Source organism: Meleagris gallopavo, chromosome 26, assembly GCF_000146605.3.
Source record: "Meleagris gallopavo isolate NT-WF06-2002-E0010 breed Aviagen turkey brand Nicholas breeding stock chromosome 26, Turkey_5.1, whole genome shotgun sequence".
NCBI lineage: Eukaryota > Metazoa > Chordata > Aves > Galliformes > Phasianidae > Meleagris > Meleagris gallopavo.
This window is the reverse complement of record NC_015036.2, coordinates 1,747,618-1,762,842: the sequence shown is the minus strand read 5'-3', so window position 1 is coordinate 1,762,842 and position 15,225 is coordinate 1,747,618. Positions and strand designations below refer to the sequence as shown.

Below are 15,225 nucleotides of genomic sequence, written 5' to 3'. Positions count from 1 at the left end.
TTTTTAATGTTAATGGCAGTTTTTCAATTTGAGCTTCAAGTGCTGGAGAAATGTGTCAACTGCTGCTGCCCTGAGCCATATTTTGGAGGGGTGCAAAAGCATTGTTATGGTGACACGTTCAAGATGGTTTCAATCCAACCCCTTTTAGCCATTGCAAAAATGTCTTTGCTATTATTATTATTAATTGGGCTCATTAATTTGTGTCCTGCACTTTCCCTCAGCTCCTCTGTCTCTGTGCAGAGTAATTCCCCCGGTGGCGTTTGATTAGTGGGGCTAATTAGAGCCCACTTACACAGGTTGGTCTCAGCCACAGCTCCCCAATCCCTCCCAGCTGCAATTAGAAACAACTCATAGAGTCACTCAGCTTGGAGAAGACCTCTCAGATCCCCAAATCCAACCCCAGCCCACCCCATGCCCACTGCCCACATCCCTCAGTGCCACATCCCCACGATGCTGGGACACCCCCAGGGACAGTGACCCCACCACCCCCGTGCAGCTGTGCCTGTTAACAGTGGGGAGTGATTTATGGCAGCTTCTCAAAGGGTGAAAACTGAGCTTTTCTTAAATCTCTCTACGGGGAAGTCAGGTATACACTAACCTACAGGAAACCCATGGGGTGAGCAGATGGCACAAAACCAAAACATGAGTGATGGTGAAGTTTTGAGGACAGGGACAGCCTGTGTCCTATGGGCATGGCACTGCTTTCAGGCTGCAGGGCTGGAGCACGTTGAGGTGTATGGTCCTTTGGTGCCTGGAGCTCTCTAAGCCCCGCTCCCATCTTAGTGGAGGTCGCAGCCTAAAGAGCCTAAAGAGGACTGATTGCAGAGGGTGGATGGAGAGACCATAAAATAAAATAAAAAAAGCAATAAAATCTTGGATTTGATTGCACGAAACAGGAAGAAAATCAGTTCTCCGGGCCAATCAGGATGGCCCAGGCAGAGGTGGGATCACTCCCAAGTTCATACTTGGTGACTGCAGCATCCGTCAGGGCTACAGACAATCTGCGTCTCATTAATCATCCCATATAAACAGAGGGGGACTCTCTGGAGCAGAGCGGTGTCGCTGGATGAATGGCCTGCTCTTGGAAAATAAACATTTCCAACTCTGCCCCGGCGTTTATTTTTGCAGAATGCCTTTGCTGTGCTGCAGTGCTTTGCTGACAGCAGGACATGCACTGCCCTGGGACACCCCAGACCCATCCCAGGAGGCCTGGAGTGATGCAGAGTGAGAAACACCCCCATAGAATGGCATTTTTGTACAGAAATTGGGAATTTACTTTTTTCCCATCTACAAAAGGCTGCCAGGTGCAGGCTGGGATCCGCGCTCACCCAAACATGCCTTTAATTCTGATTTATTAAGATGGTTATTGTATAGATGATTAGAAACATATTCTGGGAGATTTAAGGGCCTCGGAGCAGACATGTAGCCATTACAGAGCTGTTAATCCTCTATAAATATGCTTTTAATCATGCCAGTATTTAACATTCGATAACTGTCCTATTAAATGTAACATATAGCTGGTGGCTTTGATATCAAGAATGACAAGCTATTGCTTTCTCCCACAGGCTCACTGACTTGTGCTGCTCAGGAAATACCCCCAAACCCACCTGTGGACGCTCACCCCAACCCTCACCCTCCCACCCCAAGGCTCTGGGTTGATGCTTGCACATTCCTGCACGGGGACCACCAGCAGGAGAGGGATTTGCTGCAGGCTGTGGCAGGTGAGTGCCTTTTCACAACTGGAAGGGATCACCGAGCCCAGCTCCTTCTGTTGCTGCCTGCTTGTTCCTTGGCATCACTCGGTGCATCTTCTGCCTTTGCTCTGCAGAGCTGCATGCAGTTCTGACATCAGGAAGAGCAAATTCCATGAGCAACCCATATTTTGGGACTTTTCTGGTGGACAGAAGGAAGCAACACACCCCATACACTCAGTTGGTTATGAACCTGGGCAGGTTTCCATGCGGCTGTTCCCCACGGTGGGCAGGCTATGGGAGAAAGCAGGCTGTGAAAAAAAATAATAAATGCCATTCTGTGACATTATTTTAGCTGGAAAATGCTCCCCAGCTCGCCCCAGCACATCGCTCATCCCATACATCCCACAGTGCTGGGAGAAAAGGGCGGCTGCCCTTTGCTTTGCAGGAATCCCAGCATGAAATGATGTCTGTGGCACTGCTGGGTCCGTGCCAAGGGCTGAGGTATCCCCGTCTGCCTCGGCTGTTGTGCTTCCTTTGTTGATGGTTCTGCAAATCGATGTTTTGTCCCCAACACCGCCCGGCTGTCCCTTGGCCAGGGCAGGACAAGGGGCCATTCTTCATGGAGAACAGTTGGGGATCTCATGGCAGGGTGGTTGGCCTCCAGCCATCGCCTCCCACCGCCCTCCACACCTCGGTCACAGCTGGGCCATGCCATCCACTGGGACCCGTGCCATCTGTGGCAGGGGACAGGAGCAGCCAGCAGCAGCCAGGGGTGGCCCTATGTTCACAGTGCGTGGCTGGAGCACATCCGACAGAAGGGCTCGGATGAGAGGGGTATGAAGATCTTAAGGATCTTAAGGTGTTTTCTTAAAATGGCTTCATTTGCACATTTCTAGGAGGGGTGCAGGGCTGCAGAGTGCTGTGTGATGCACGATGCTCTGAGCTGCTGGCTCACTGCCGACAGCACAAAGGCAACAAATAAATGGCTCCCCCATCTCCTGCAAACCCAGGAGCAGCCCAAGAAGTGAAGGTTAAGGCCCCCAGTGCTCCCAGCTCCGTTTCCAGCACCTCACCTTGTGCCTCGGTGCCTCTCCGTGCGCTGAGCCAGGCAGGCACTTGGAGCTGTTTGCTTTGGCTCACAGCAGGCTTTGTGCAGCCGCCGGCCAGCTTTCCACAGCCCACCCTATGGACATCCCTCCCCAAGCACCTACCTGGGCTGCCGGCACCACCGCATATTTTGGCTGTGCTGTGCTGTTTCTGTGCCCGACCTCCCCCTGAAGATGTCAGCTGGGGGGGCTGTGAGGACCTGCCACCCCCTGTCCATCTCTCTGTGAGCCATCATTTCCAGCCCTGGAATATTCCCTGCATCTTTTTGCATCATTCCCTGTGGGTTGGGAGTGTGGTGTAGCTCAGGATGCGGGCGGCTGTGTGAGCGAGGATGCTCAATGTGGAAAGAAAGGGGAAAATAAATCACAGCTGTGACTTTTAGCCCTTTGCAGTCCTCAATGCTCAAAATAATGCAGGATCTAGAGAGGGCAGGGGCACGACTTGGTGCTGCTGCTCACCTTCCCCAAGCACAATGCTTTCAGAATCCTGAATAGATGTTTTCATCACATCAAAACCTGCCTGCAAAATGCTGTCTGGCAGAACTCTATTCAGCTGGAAAAACACCGGCTTGCTCTCGCTTTGAGTTATCTCCATGGACCTCATACAAAGTCTCATTTATTCGCTCCCTTTTCGGATGGCCTCCACTTCTCCATCTCCAGGCGTTCACAAATCACGATTTGCATCTCCAGCATCAGCGCTCAGCAAGAACTCTCTATTTCATTTTGCTTCTGTTGCTGCTGTTTCTTCTGCCTTTTGATTCCCTCTTGGATGTCTTTGAGCATTTTGCTGACTCTGAGAGCTAGAAAAATGCTTTTTTCTTTAGTGCTTCAGATGCTAATGAAATTTTTCAGCCCCAGCACATGAAATCAAGCAAGCATTTGGTGTCTGTCAGCTCCCAATGAACTTATCTGCACTGCAGTAGGGCTGGCTATGTTTAGAGCTATAACACAACAGCACGAAGTCATTGTTATCCTAGGACCATGCTGTGTTATTTCTGTCCATCCTGGTATCTGGGGGGAGCAGGGACACTTCTGGCCTCTCCAACTTAGTATTTTCCTGGGGGAATTCTGAGTGCAAACAAAGTAAGTTAGTACATCTATCTGGGACATCTGGGGAGGTTCATTTTTTGCCGAGTGCAGAATGCTTTGACAGCTTCGTTCAGTTCTCACTTAGGTTAAATCTCTGCTAAAAGAGCAGTGCTGCACTGCACAGCTGCCCAAGGAGTGGGGGGTCACTGTCTCTGGGGATGCTCCATAACCACGGGGATGTGGCACTGAGGAATGTGGGCATGGTGGGGTTGGACTCAGTGATGTTGGAGGCCTTTCCCAACCTTTAAGATTCTCATTCTATACTCCATGTGCTGCTGCCTGCAAACCAGGCCTTGGGCTGCTTTGGGATGGGGCTGTCTCAATCAGTGCTGGGCACATATTGGCTGCGTGGGGGCTGTTTGAATGGGAAACCTTCCCTAGGAAACCCCTCCTGGCTGCAACTCCTCCTTACACCTCCTTCAGAGCCTCATATAGCTTCAATCTGCTCCTAATGAAAGCAAGCCAAACCCTGCCTGCTTCCTACCACCCACAGGCAGTCAGTCCACCAGGCCCAATTCTGGCAAACCGGGCAGGGTTAAACCTACCCTTAGTGCTACCGGCCCCTATAAAGAGTCTGACAACAAACCACCCCAAAAGCATGAAGGACATCTGTCCTTCCCCAGCATCTCCACCCTTCTGGCACCAAGAGATGGAGGTGGCCAAGGAAGGCCGCAAAGTTACTTCATTCCTAAATCATTTTCCCTCCTTTGCCTTCGTTAAACTGCAGTGCGCCCTTCGGTGCGAGGAAATGGCATCCGCGTTCCTCTTTTACTGCTCACAACTATTCGGTGATTAAGAAAACGGGGGAGCTGGGGGCACTCATTCTTGACCTCGGGGAAGGCAGGAGGCTTATAAAAAGCTCTAAGTGCTGCAGAAATTACGAGGCAATTAAAAATCAGGGCCAGAGCTGGGCCCGGGACAATAAAAAATGAGAGGAACTGATGTCAGCCCCGTGCAGGGCGTGGGGAACCACAACCTGTTCAGCCCCAACTGGAAATGCAGGAGCATTCGTCTCAGTTTACCAAAGCTGAGCTTGGGTTTCTTGAGCTTCCAAGAGCCAATGAACCCAAAAATCAATGGAGATGTCAGTGCAGATTAGTAGGGTGCATTTTCTACTTGCAGCTCTCATTTCTTTTGGAGCTGGGTGTTTCCAAGTGCAAGAACTGATGTCCTCAGGTGAGGCTGTGTCAGACCCAGGGGGGTGGTGGGGTCCCCATCCCTGCATGGGTTCAATAAGAGGATGGATGTGGTTCTGAGAGACGTGGACAGTGGGCATGGCGGGGATGGGTTGATGGTTGGAGATGAACCCAGTGGTCTTTTCCAACCTTAATGATCCTGTTCTCTTCTATGACCAGTGGTTGGGTTTTTCCTTCAGGTGTCAATGACTTCTTGTGCAAACCTCTTGTGTTCAAGTGTGTGGTGGCAGGGAGTGAATGCTGCTCTCTGCATCCTCTTAGGAAAGTCCCAGAAAGTGTCACCTGGCTCTTAGGCCATGCTGAGAACATTTGCCCACGTCCTCTGACCAGCTGTAAAACAGGAAAAGACCAAAAAAGGAGAATTTTTCAGTCTGCATTCACTAAGCTCTCACCCAGCAGGTTTGCTCAAGTTTGGTCATGTGTTTGCTTGTCTGTACTGGAATGCTGGCAGAATGAGAGCAATGTGGGTCGATTTCCTTGGCACTGAAAGGGCCCAGAACAGAACCCAGCTCTGGCCCAAATGTCCCAAAAGGGTACTAGTCACTGTGAGCAGCTCCAGTTGGAAGCAAACTCCCAAAACCAGATGGGTGATGCCGAGAACAGGCACAACTCATTGCACATAAATGTTGGTTCTCACATCTTCCCACAGCATCCACTGCACCGATCAGTTCTGCACATTTCTTCAGTGAGTGCTGGCATTTCCCCAACCACATCCACAGCAGCACAGACCAGGAACCCCATTTCTCCATGCAGATCTCAGAGGGATAAACGCCAACAGCAGAGACATTTTGCAATGCTTTGCAGCGTTTCAAAACGTGCTCTGTGTGTCACAGTGGGGTGGAAATATTTCCGTGGCAGAACTGCATTGCAGCATCTGCATTCAAGGGAAGAGGGCTGGGGCTGCCTGGGGGCATGCTTTGTGTCAGTGCAGCGCACAGCTGGCTGGAAATTTGGTGAAGCATCGCGTTCTGGGGAGCGTTGGTGCTTAGTGGGACAGCTGTGCCATGGCAGGGCTGGGAGCTGAGCCTCAGTTCCTGATTGCCACCCGTTGTTCCTCTTTCCCGTGCACTCATTTGCAGGGGATGCTGGCACAGATAGCATTAGCTGCAGCATGAACACATGGCAGTGCTTGCACCAGCAAAACCCAAACATGCAAGCGGGAACCACAGGCAGCCCACACCCAAATGGGACTGCAGGGGCCCTTTTTGGTGTGGAAGCACTCTGCAATATGGTAGCCCCAGTGCACGGCCCCTCCGCTGCCAGCCCCTCGCCCCAGGCTCTTGCAGCTCTGTTTTTATGGGCAGCTCGTTAGCTTCCCTGCTCACTCAGTTTATGTTTGCTGGCTCTCGCTGGCGTTTCCCTCCCTGTAAAACAAGAATGCACAAACACGGGGAGAGGGGTCCCAGCAAGGAAGGTGCACATGGGAAGCAGTGGGTCTGGGTTACCCCTAGGGCTGGGAGAGGAGGACAGAGATTTACCTGATACCCTCACTGCCTTTAGCCCTTCCCACTCACCAGATACTCTGCTTCTCTCCTGTTTCAAAGGCTGCATTAAAATCCCAGGCCCTACTGAGAGTGATGTGGCTGAAGGTATGAAATCCAGCCTCACTGCTTTGTTTCCTGAATGATTTTCATCCCAGCTCATGCTATCAGATTGGCTCTTTTTTTTTTCTTTTGGATTTTATGAATGAGTGTAATCCTTCAGCAGGAAGGGAGGTGTCAGCTCAGATGCTTTGGTCCTCATGTTTTGGTGGTCATTAATAACGCCTGCGGTGCTTTCTGGAAGTGTGAGCCAAAGGCTTGGGATGTAACAGCTTCCTAGTGGAAAAAGTGAGTTTCTTCCAAATCAAAAGGTCTCACAAAAACAACACCTGGTTTCTGATATCTTCTTTTCACTTCATTTCAAATCTTTGCTGTGCTCTCGTAAAAAAAAAAAAGAAATGTGAGTGTAAAGTATTATTGTACATCATTTGCCTTTGCCTTGTTTGAGGTGCGATTTTATATTCAGATCCGTATTTGTAATAGAGATGCCTGCTTTTAACAAGTCATTAGATACCAAGGGGAAATATTTGTGCCTGCTTAGCAGGAAGCAACGGCTCGCTGCCCAGATGGAGCATCCAATGGCACGCTGCCCAAATGGAGCAGCACGGCTATTTGTAGCTGAAAGGGAGGATGCATTAAGTCTTGCTGGAGCCAGGCTGTGCCCAAACAAGGGGAACACGCCCAGAGCTGTGCCTCACGCCCCTGGGTGCCCCATCCTGGGAAATGCAGGGGTTGGGGTACCCGAGCAGGGCTGTGTCCTCAGATCCACGCTGTGCACTGCACACGCGGGAGCGATGCTCCCACCCGTGGATTCATTGCAGCTGCGTGCCTCCACCTTGTGATGGATCCCAGATGATTTCTCAGCCAGAGCAGTGCAGCCACTCGTGTTAGATTATAAACTGGAACTTTTACAGGCTGTATGTGGGGTTTGTGGCTTCCTTTCCCTCTCTCTGTCTCCGAAGTCCGTGTTTCTTAATAAATCATCCTCTAGCCCAAGCTGAGTCTTGCTGTTTTAAGTTTAACTAGCTTATTTTTTTGCTGATAAGCTGGACTTTGAATTCTTCCCAAGATCACGGGTCGGGGCTGGTAATATCATGAAGGAGAGACTGTTAGTTGTGATATATCACATGCCAATGAGAACGGCACGGAGAGCTTGCTGCGAGCAGCTCGTTTCCCCTGTATCAGCATTTACAGGCAGAGCACTTGCATCTTGCAGAGGTGGTGGGAGGGAAGTCAGGTCTCCCACCAAATATAAATTATGTCTATTGTTGGAGCCAACTCAACAGAGTCACAGAGCAGAGCTCTAAGGTATGTGCAGAGGGTAAGGGAAAAACGGGCACCAGTGGCAGGGAGGTGTTCTGGTATGTGCCTATTTCTTACACTGTATTGGTGCAGAAGACTTTTTAAGGCTTTGACCCTGACTTCACTCCTGATTTCTTCTCTTGAACCATCCTCAGTCCAAAGAAACCCAAATCCACCCAAGGTGGGGGCTGAAGGGTGGGGTGGAACAAAGCTGGAGTGAAGTATATCTGCTACACCCTCTTGCTCTCTTTGATTCTTCTTTGCCACCACCCTGACAGCAAATAAATTTCTGTTCTTGACATCTCCAAGCAAACACATTACATTCTCAGATTCATCATGCTCTGATCCTTGTTCTCACAGCCAGTGACCAAGCTCCTTTCCCAGTATTGCCATTGCCTTTGGCCAATTGCTCCCATGGCCATGCTGCTATATGGACTGGTCTGCTCAACACTCCTTCTTGGAGTCCACAGCAACTCCCATCACGTCCCATAGAGACTATAGTCCCAAAATCATGTTCCTGTTGGGTTAATCCTCCAGATCTCAGCGGAGGGCATAGCACAGTTCATCCTTATCAGAGGAGCTTTTATCTGGCTCTTGCTCCTTTGCAATAAGGGTGGGAGATGGTCTGGGGCTCCCTGCAGTGAGAGCATCTTACTCAGTGCCCCACTGCTCCAGAGACAGTTCCCTGTGCTGCAGGGATCAGACAGTTTGTCGCGTTGGAAAATTTTTGCTGCTTGCCCAGCTGGGATCTGGAGATCAGCCAGGGTCCCTCCGTGGGAAGACAAGATGTGGAGACACGGTGCGGATGCACTCGGAGCTTTGCTCTCTTCATGGGAATCTGTTTCACTCTCTTTTTCTGTTGGTTTTTTGTTTTGTTTTGTTTTTTTTTGCCTTTTGGAGACTATTTTGATTCGAAAAGATTCTGGTTTTCTGGTCTATAGTTCAGTTTTGTTTGTCTATAGGCTGAGTGCCAGTGGCGTCTATCCTGTCCCGGCTGCCTTAGACATGCAGTCACACAATCATTCAGGTTGGAAAAGACCTCTCAGATTGTTGAGTCCAACCCCACTGTGCCCACTGCCCACATCCCTCAGTGCCACATCCCCACAGCTCTGGAACACCCCAGGGATGGTGACCACCCCACTCCCTGGGCAGCTGTGCATTGCAGCATCGCTCTTTCTGAGAAGAAATGCTTCCTAATAACCAACCTGAACCTCCCGTGGTGCAACGTGAGGCCATTACCTCTCATCTTTGCCTTCTTGCAAAAGCCACCGATACACACGGCTTGAAAACACTTCTTCATTTTTGAAGGGAAGGATCATTTTTGCTGGCAAACCCCTCGGATGTGGGCTGTGCACCCCATGATCAATCCTGTTGGCAGGGATGCTGGCAGCATCCTCGGTGGCTCTGTGCATCCCACTGCCTTGCTACAGCATCGCTTTGTGGTTGAACCCCTGGAGTGAATTCCTTGAAGAAAGGAGAGCTTCATCACATATCTGCTGATGGATGGGTGTGTATTTACCTTGGCCTTCCCATCTCGTGGCTGCGGGAAGTTATCTGAGTGATGAATTTGTCCATGCGAGGACCTTTGGATCATGGGGGCAGAGGGGAAGCATCTATTACTTCGGTTTGGCACGGGGGGGAAGGAATAACAGAGAGGAGCCGGGTGGTGGTTGCACATCAAAGCCTATTTCTTGGCCTATCTCCTACATTTCATCTGGCCGTGGTGAAACTGCGGGCACAAGGAGCTGTCTTGCACATCCCAGCCTCGTGTCTGTGTCTGCAGGGGGAGAAAGGAATGTCTTGATTTCTGCATGCTGGGTGTGCTGCTCTCCTCCCTGCCTGCCCTGCCAGGGATGCATTCTTGCAGGGCAGAGAGCCCCGAGATCCCTCTGTCCCGGGTCACTGCCGTGCCACCAGGAGCAGCATCGGGGTGCATGGGCAGTGCCAGCAGTGTGGGATCACTCGCTCTCCTCTTTCCCCCATCCTCAAAGCTCTCAGTGTGTTCTCCATCAGGGGACCTTTTGCCAGCATTGTGCAACACCGGCTGTGTTTTCCTTGAACTTTGCTCAGCCTTTATTCTGTGCCACCAGGAGAAAGAGCATTGCTGGTTCCTGGTGCACACCACTGTCACAGCCCCATGTCAGGCTTTGTTCTGTGTGCTGTCACCGTGTTGTCCCTGGAGCAGCCAGGCAGCATCAGCACAGCCCTCCAAGCACCCGGCTCCCTCAGCCCCTGGCTGCCAGCAGAGCTGTCTCGCAGTGCTCCAAATGAGCATTGTGGCACAGACATGGGGGTACACACATATCAGGTGACAGCATCCCTCCCCCTACCCCCCAGGAAATCCATTGTGTCACTCCAGCCCTTCTTACTCCACTGCTCTTCCAAGGCTTCAGTGCCATCTGTCCCACTGAAAGCCATCACCCAGAGCACTGATGCCATACCAGCCACTGAGGCTTGCTATTTTATATTCTTCTCCCTTGGCTTTTGTTGCTCAGATCCAAGTTTCCTAATTCCACAGCATCAAACATCTGCTCACAGCTGGCAGCTGCTCCACGGGATGGTAAAATGATGTCTGCACTGACTTGGGTTGCTTGGGAGAGGACACGGAGGAGAAGACCCACATCTGGGACCTTCACTGAGCTGGATATGGAGAACTGCCTCGAGGGAATGAGAGCTTGGTCTGGTGACAGCTGGCACTCAGACTTTTTAAATCTAAGGGTTCTGCAGGTGGGGCAAAGCCAAGTGAATTGGGCAAAGCCATCTAATTTAGCCAAAGCTGCCTAAAGCTCACAAGGCCCTTCCCAAAACTGCTGGTTGGAGAAGCCTTTGTTCAAATCACTGCTCTTGAAACCCATATGAACTCCTGAAAAAACTGCAAATTGAATCCCATAATGGCTCATATCTGGTGGCTTTGAATCCCCAAACTCTGCCTGTAAGTATCACACATCAAACCAGGGTGCCAGTGTCGTGCTGACTCAAGTAGAAACTGGGAATTCCCCCTCCAGCAACGTATCAACCCAAATGGGAGTGGGAAACACAAGACCCCTACAGACCCTTTTCTGTGCCCAATTAACTCGTGCATCCCCTCCCTGCCTGCCCATCAGCCGCCACAGTGCATCTCTTGTGTGCAGGCGGCCATCCTCACCGCGGCACGGCGCGGTGCTCCTCATGGGGCAGACAATGGCGTGGGCATGAATGGAGAATGCTCTCCTCTGTGGGGCTGACAACAGTGCTCTGTTCCCAGGAAAGTTGTCCTCGGGCTCCTGGGCACGTACTGCTCCCACCCCACACAGCCCCCGCTTTGATCCCACTGCTGGCTGCTTGGGTTTCCTTACTGCTCCTCCAAAATGCGGTGTGCTGAAAAGATTGGAGGAGGTGAAACCATCTCAGCCAACTTGACAGAGCAGAGAGCCTGAATTGGCCGCAAACCCTCAGGGCACAGTGGGTTTCAGCATTTTCTCATGGCAGTTCTGGGTGCCATTGAGAAGTAGGTACGAATTGGATGTGGGAGTCCAAGATGGAAGTGAGGGGAAACTCAGATTTTGAATGATAAAATATGTGAATTGGCAGAGCCCTTTTCTCCCTTTCCTACATTTCTTTAAATGAAGTTTTGAGCAATGTCCAAACATAGACAACTTCAGCCCAAATGGAATTTTATCCCCCCCCCAAAAAAATTTATGAGCAACTTAAGAAGAAAAGGCAGCAAGAAGAAACTGAAAGCCAGATGTAACCGTAACGTTAGATGCCTTTTAGCTCAGTGTCAGATTGTGTAGGAGCTCTCACTGAGACATTGGAGGTTTCTCCAATGTCTGTAACTGGGCATTGAGGCAGCTGTGAACTTTAGGTCACTTGGTGCCTGGGCTGCTGCCCATCTCCAATGGGAGTGTCTGCCCATCTCATTCAACTCTTGCTATCAGCTGCTGGAATGAGGAAGAGGGAACAGGCAGAAATTCCGTGGAACACCGCAAGGAGAACAGAGGGCACATTCTGAAGGCAGAGACTGAACTGATAAGCAGTGCCCCATGCACACAGCCATACACTGGCACCAGATGGTCTGCAAGCACAAGCCCACCTTAGTGCCTCCTGCCACCCCATCTCCTTTGTTCCCAAAGGGACCAGGACACCCTGGCCACTAACACAGGGGTGAACATGCATGGGCCAGGCAGAGCAGCCCCTCCTGTCCCCCTGCCCTGCAGCCCGTGCAGCGTTGGGTCCTGGTTTAACTTCACTCTGTGTTTTGCCAGAGCCTGTTATTAAGAAATAAGGCTCTGCCTTTTTATCATTCCTCTGAGCGTCTGTCTGATGTCATTCTGTCTGGCAACCAAGCGATCAAAAAGGAGTCCCCCTGGGAGAAATTTCTCAAACAAACAGCCAGCAAGAAAAAAAATAATACCCCATTAAATATAATAAAACACAAGAAACCACAGTGTCTCCCTGATAAATGGAAAGGCGGTGTAACCTAGAATGCAAACACACAAGCCTTCTTCTACCACCCTGAGCAGGATGGCAGCGTGCCCTGTGCTCACCTGGGCGATTTGCCTTAACCAAAGCTGTGTCACAGCCTGGGCTCACGTCAGCAGCAGTTCTGGCTCTTCATGTTTTTAAGCAGATTGGGTTTTCACTCTTGTATTAAGCATATGCAAAGCAAATTCTGGCTCTGCTCCTACTCCCTACATCTGCAGGGATGACGAACACCCTGTTGCCAACCCTTTGGAGTCCATGGGTTCTGTCCAGCTCTGATTCCTCTTCCTCCTTTCTCCCTCCCTCCTTCAGTTCTTGTGGTGTTGGCAGGGCCCCTAGAGCCCTGCTTGCAGCAATGGGCAAGGCTGAAGGAATCATAGCATCGTTTGAGTTGGAAAGGACCCTTAAAGGCCATCTAGTCCAACTGTCAGTGCAATCAAAGCAAACTCCCAGGTGGGAGAAGGAGCCCCGTAATGCCAAAATATTTCACGGCCACAAAAAGGACAAAGCGTTGACTCAAATCTGGATTTGGAAAATGAAGACAAGAGGAATTTCTTTTTCAGCCTGTCAGAACAGAGTGTCTGAAAAGGAGCTGTCGTGGAACGGAGCGCGTGCGCCGATAACAACCGCCCATCCGAGCTGGATGGCAGCTGACTGCTCTTGGATCCGTCGTGCACACATCTGTAGCTGAGATCCTCCTTTCCAAGCTGCTGCTCCTCAGAGCACTTCACAGAGGTCATTCCTCTTTGCAAGCCTCATTCCCTTCTTCCTTGTAGATCTCTCTGCCATTTTCTTCCCTCCTGCAGGTCAGGGCAGCATGAGGAGTTGCAGCAGTCCCAGGGCATGAGTGCACATGTGCACCACTGCCTTTTTTTTTTCACAGGGTGGGAAAACTTCTGGAATGTCCTGGGAGATTTCTCTTTTTCCCTGCTGCCTGAGGCCGGTTTCCTTCCTCGCAGATTGCAGCGTCCCAGGCGGTGCAAACAGCCAGAGCAGCCCAACCCTGTGGATCTTTCCAAGGCAGCTCCGTGCATCCCCTGCCACCAGCTCTTTTCTTTGCAGTGAGAGAGGAAACTGAGGCACAGCTCTGACCTTCTCCTCTTGCAAAGGAGATCTGCAGACAGATGGGGGCAAGTAACCCCTGTGCCAGGCAATGACTTTGCTTCCCTTCTGCGGCCAGGAGCAGGGCAGGAGTGAGGTTGCACTGAGAGCAATGAAAAGATAAATTCAAGCTAAATCAATCCACAAGTTCATATGTTCACTATGGGAACAGAGGTGTGTGGGTAAACGGCAATTTTGCCACGCTCCTGCTGCACTTCTGCTCGCTTGCTGCAGGTGTAGCATTCACCCCAAGCCCCTCATCGAACCCTTTTGGCTCTGCGGATGGAGGTGAGTCCCTGCCTCTTCCCACCATCTGCTGCTGTGGGCTTCTCGGCTCCTGTCTTGCAGGACTGCTATCTCCCACGCTTGGCTGGGGGAGCTGAAAGGTTTTTCAATCATCTGCTAATGATAGGAGAGCAGTTTTTATTCCCTCTCTCCCCCACTCTTGGCAGGAAAGGTGGAATGCGGAGCGCGAGAGGAGCAGCCACCTTTCAGGCCAACAGCTGCTTTGGGGGATGGGTTAGATAAATGTGCAGGGTTTCCAATCAGCCCCACACACCTCGGTCAGAACGCTACACTGGAGCACAACGTGGGGGAATGGCTGCTGATAACACCGTGTCCATCCCAGCCATCCCCACAAACTTTCCCGGAGGAACCCACACCACCGGAGGGACTGCAGTGGCTCACAACCTGACCCGACCCCAAAGGGCAGCGATGCAGATGGCAGTGAGAAAATCAGGTCAGCGTGCTTTGGGAAGAGCTGCAGGTCAGAGGGATCTCTTCCAAACCATCTCTTGCTGCTTTTGGATGCTAGGAGAAACCAACTCCGCATTGAAGCTCTTGGCACAAGGCAGGACCGAGGTGTGTTCTCCCCATGCCCTGTGAAGGGGGAGTGGGGATGCAGCCCAACTGGGAATTTAGCTCTGGGCATTAAAGCTTCACCAACTGCCCATCAGCCATCACTGCATGCTGGCCAGCAGGGTGGCAATGGGATGCATGGGCCACCAAGGGGCAACCCCGTGGTCTGTGGGTTTTAAGGCATGAGATAAGTGGGGAAAAGTGTTCCTGGAAAGGAGATGCAACCCGGGGATGAGGATCTGCAGCCACCTATCCGGATGGGCTCTGCTCCATGGAGGGATGGGGACAAGGAAGAGGAGAGAAGCAGCTGGGACTGAATCCTATCTGGGCCCTGCACAGCACAGCCCTGCTATGGCCCGGTGAGCTGTAATCCTCCGTACTCCAAAATCAAAAGCTGCCTCTCCTTTTTTCTCAGTTGCCAAGGGATAGAAATCCCACCAGAATCCAAAGCATATCATTCCGGGGGGAGATTTATACTGGAGGAAGGAGCAGAATTGGTTATTTGATGATTGTTTTTTGTTTTTTGTTTTTTAAGTCCTTAATATCTCCCTTCCCTGCTTTGCTGCATAGCACAGATCCCCCTTCCAACACATGCACGAGAGCAGAGCTGAACCGTTCGCACAGAAAACAGGTGATAAATCACGGGGCAATTGATTCAAACCATTCCAGGGAATGGGAAACACATGGACGGCCTTCCTAATTAACTGTTTGATATGGCTGCGGTGAGTTTGGGTGTAGTTTCCAATGTTTTGCATTTGGCTTGTCTCAGAGCTCTCCATGGTAACTGCAGTTTACCGGAAAGTGAGAAAATCCTGCGTTCAACAGAGCTAAAGTGACTTGTTACAGTTCAGCTCAACCACAATAAAAAAGCAAAAAA

General features: G+C 51.0%; 1 protein-coding gene across 2 annotated transcripts in view; it reads left to right on the top strand.

Annotated features, from left to right (window-relative positions):
* SNX19 (sorting nexin 19) overlaps window positions 1–15,225 on the top strand; it is a 104,027-nt gene that overhangs the window by 80,283 nt on the left and 8,519 nt on the right. For both annotated transcript variants that reach the window (XR_002121622.2, XR_002121621.2), the window contains exon 12: window positions 1,566–1,721. The gene's annotated coding sequence lies outside the window, so the exon portion shown is untranslated. The remainder of the gene's footprint in view (window positions 1–1,565; window positions 1,722–15,225) is intronic.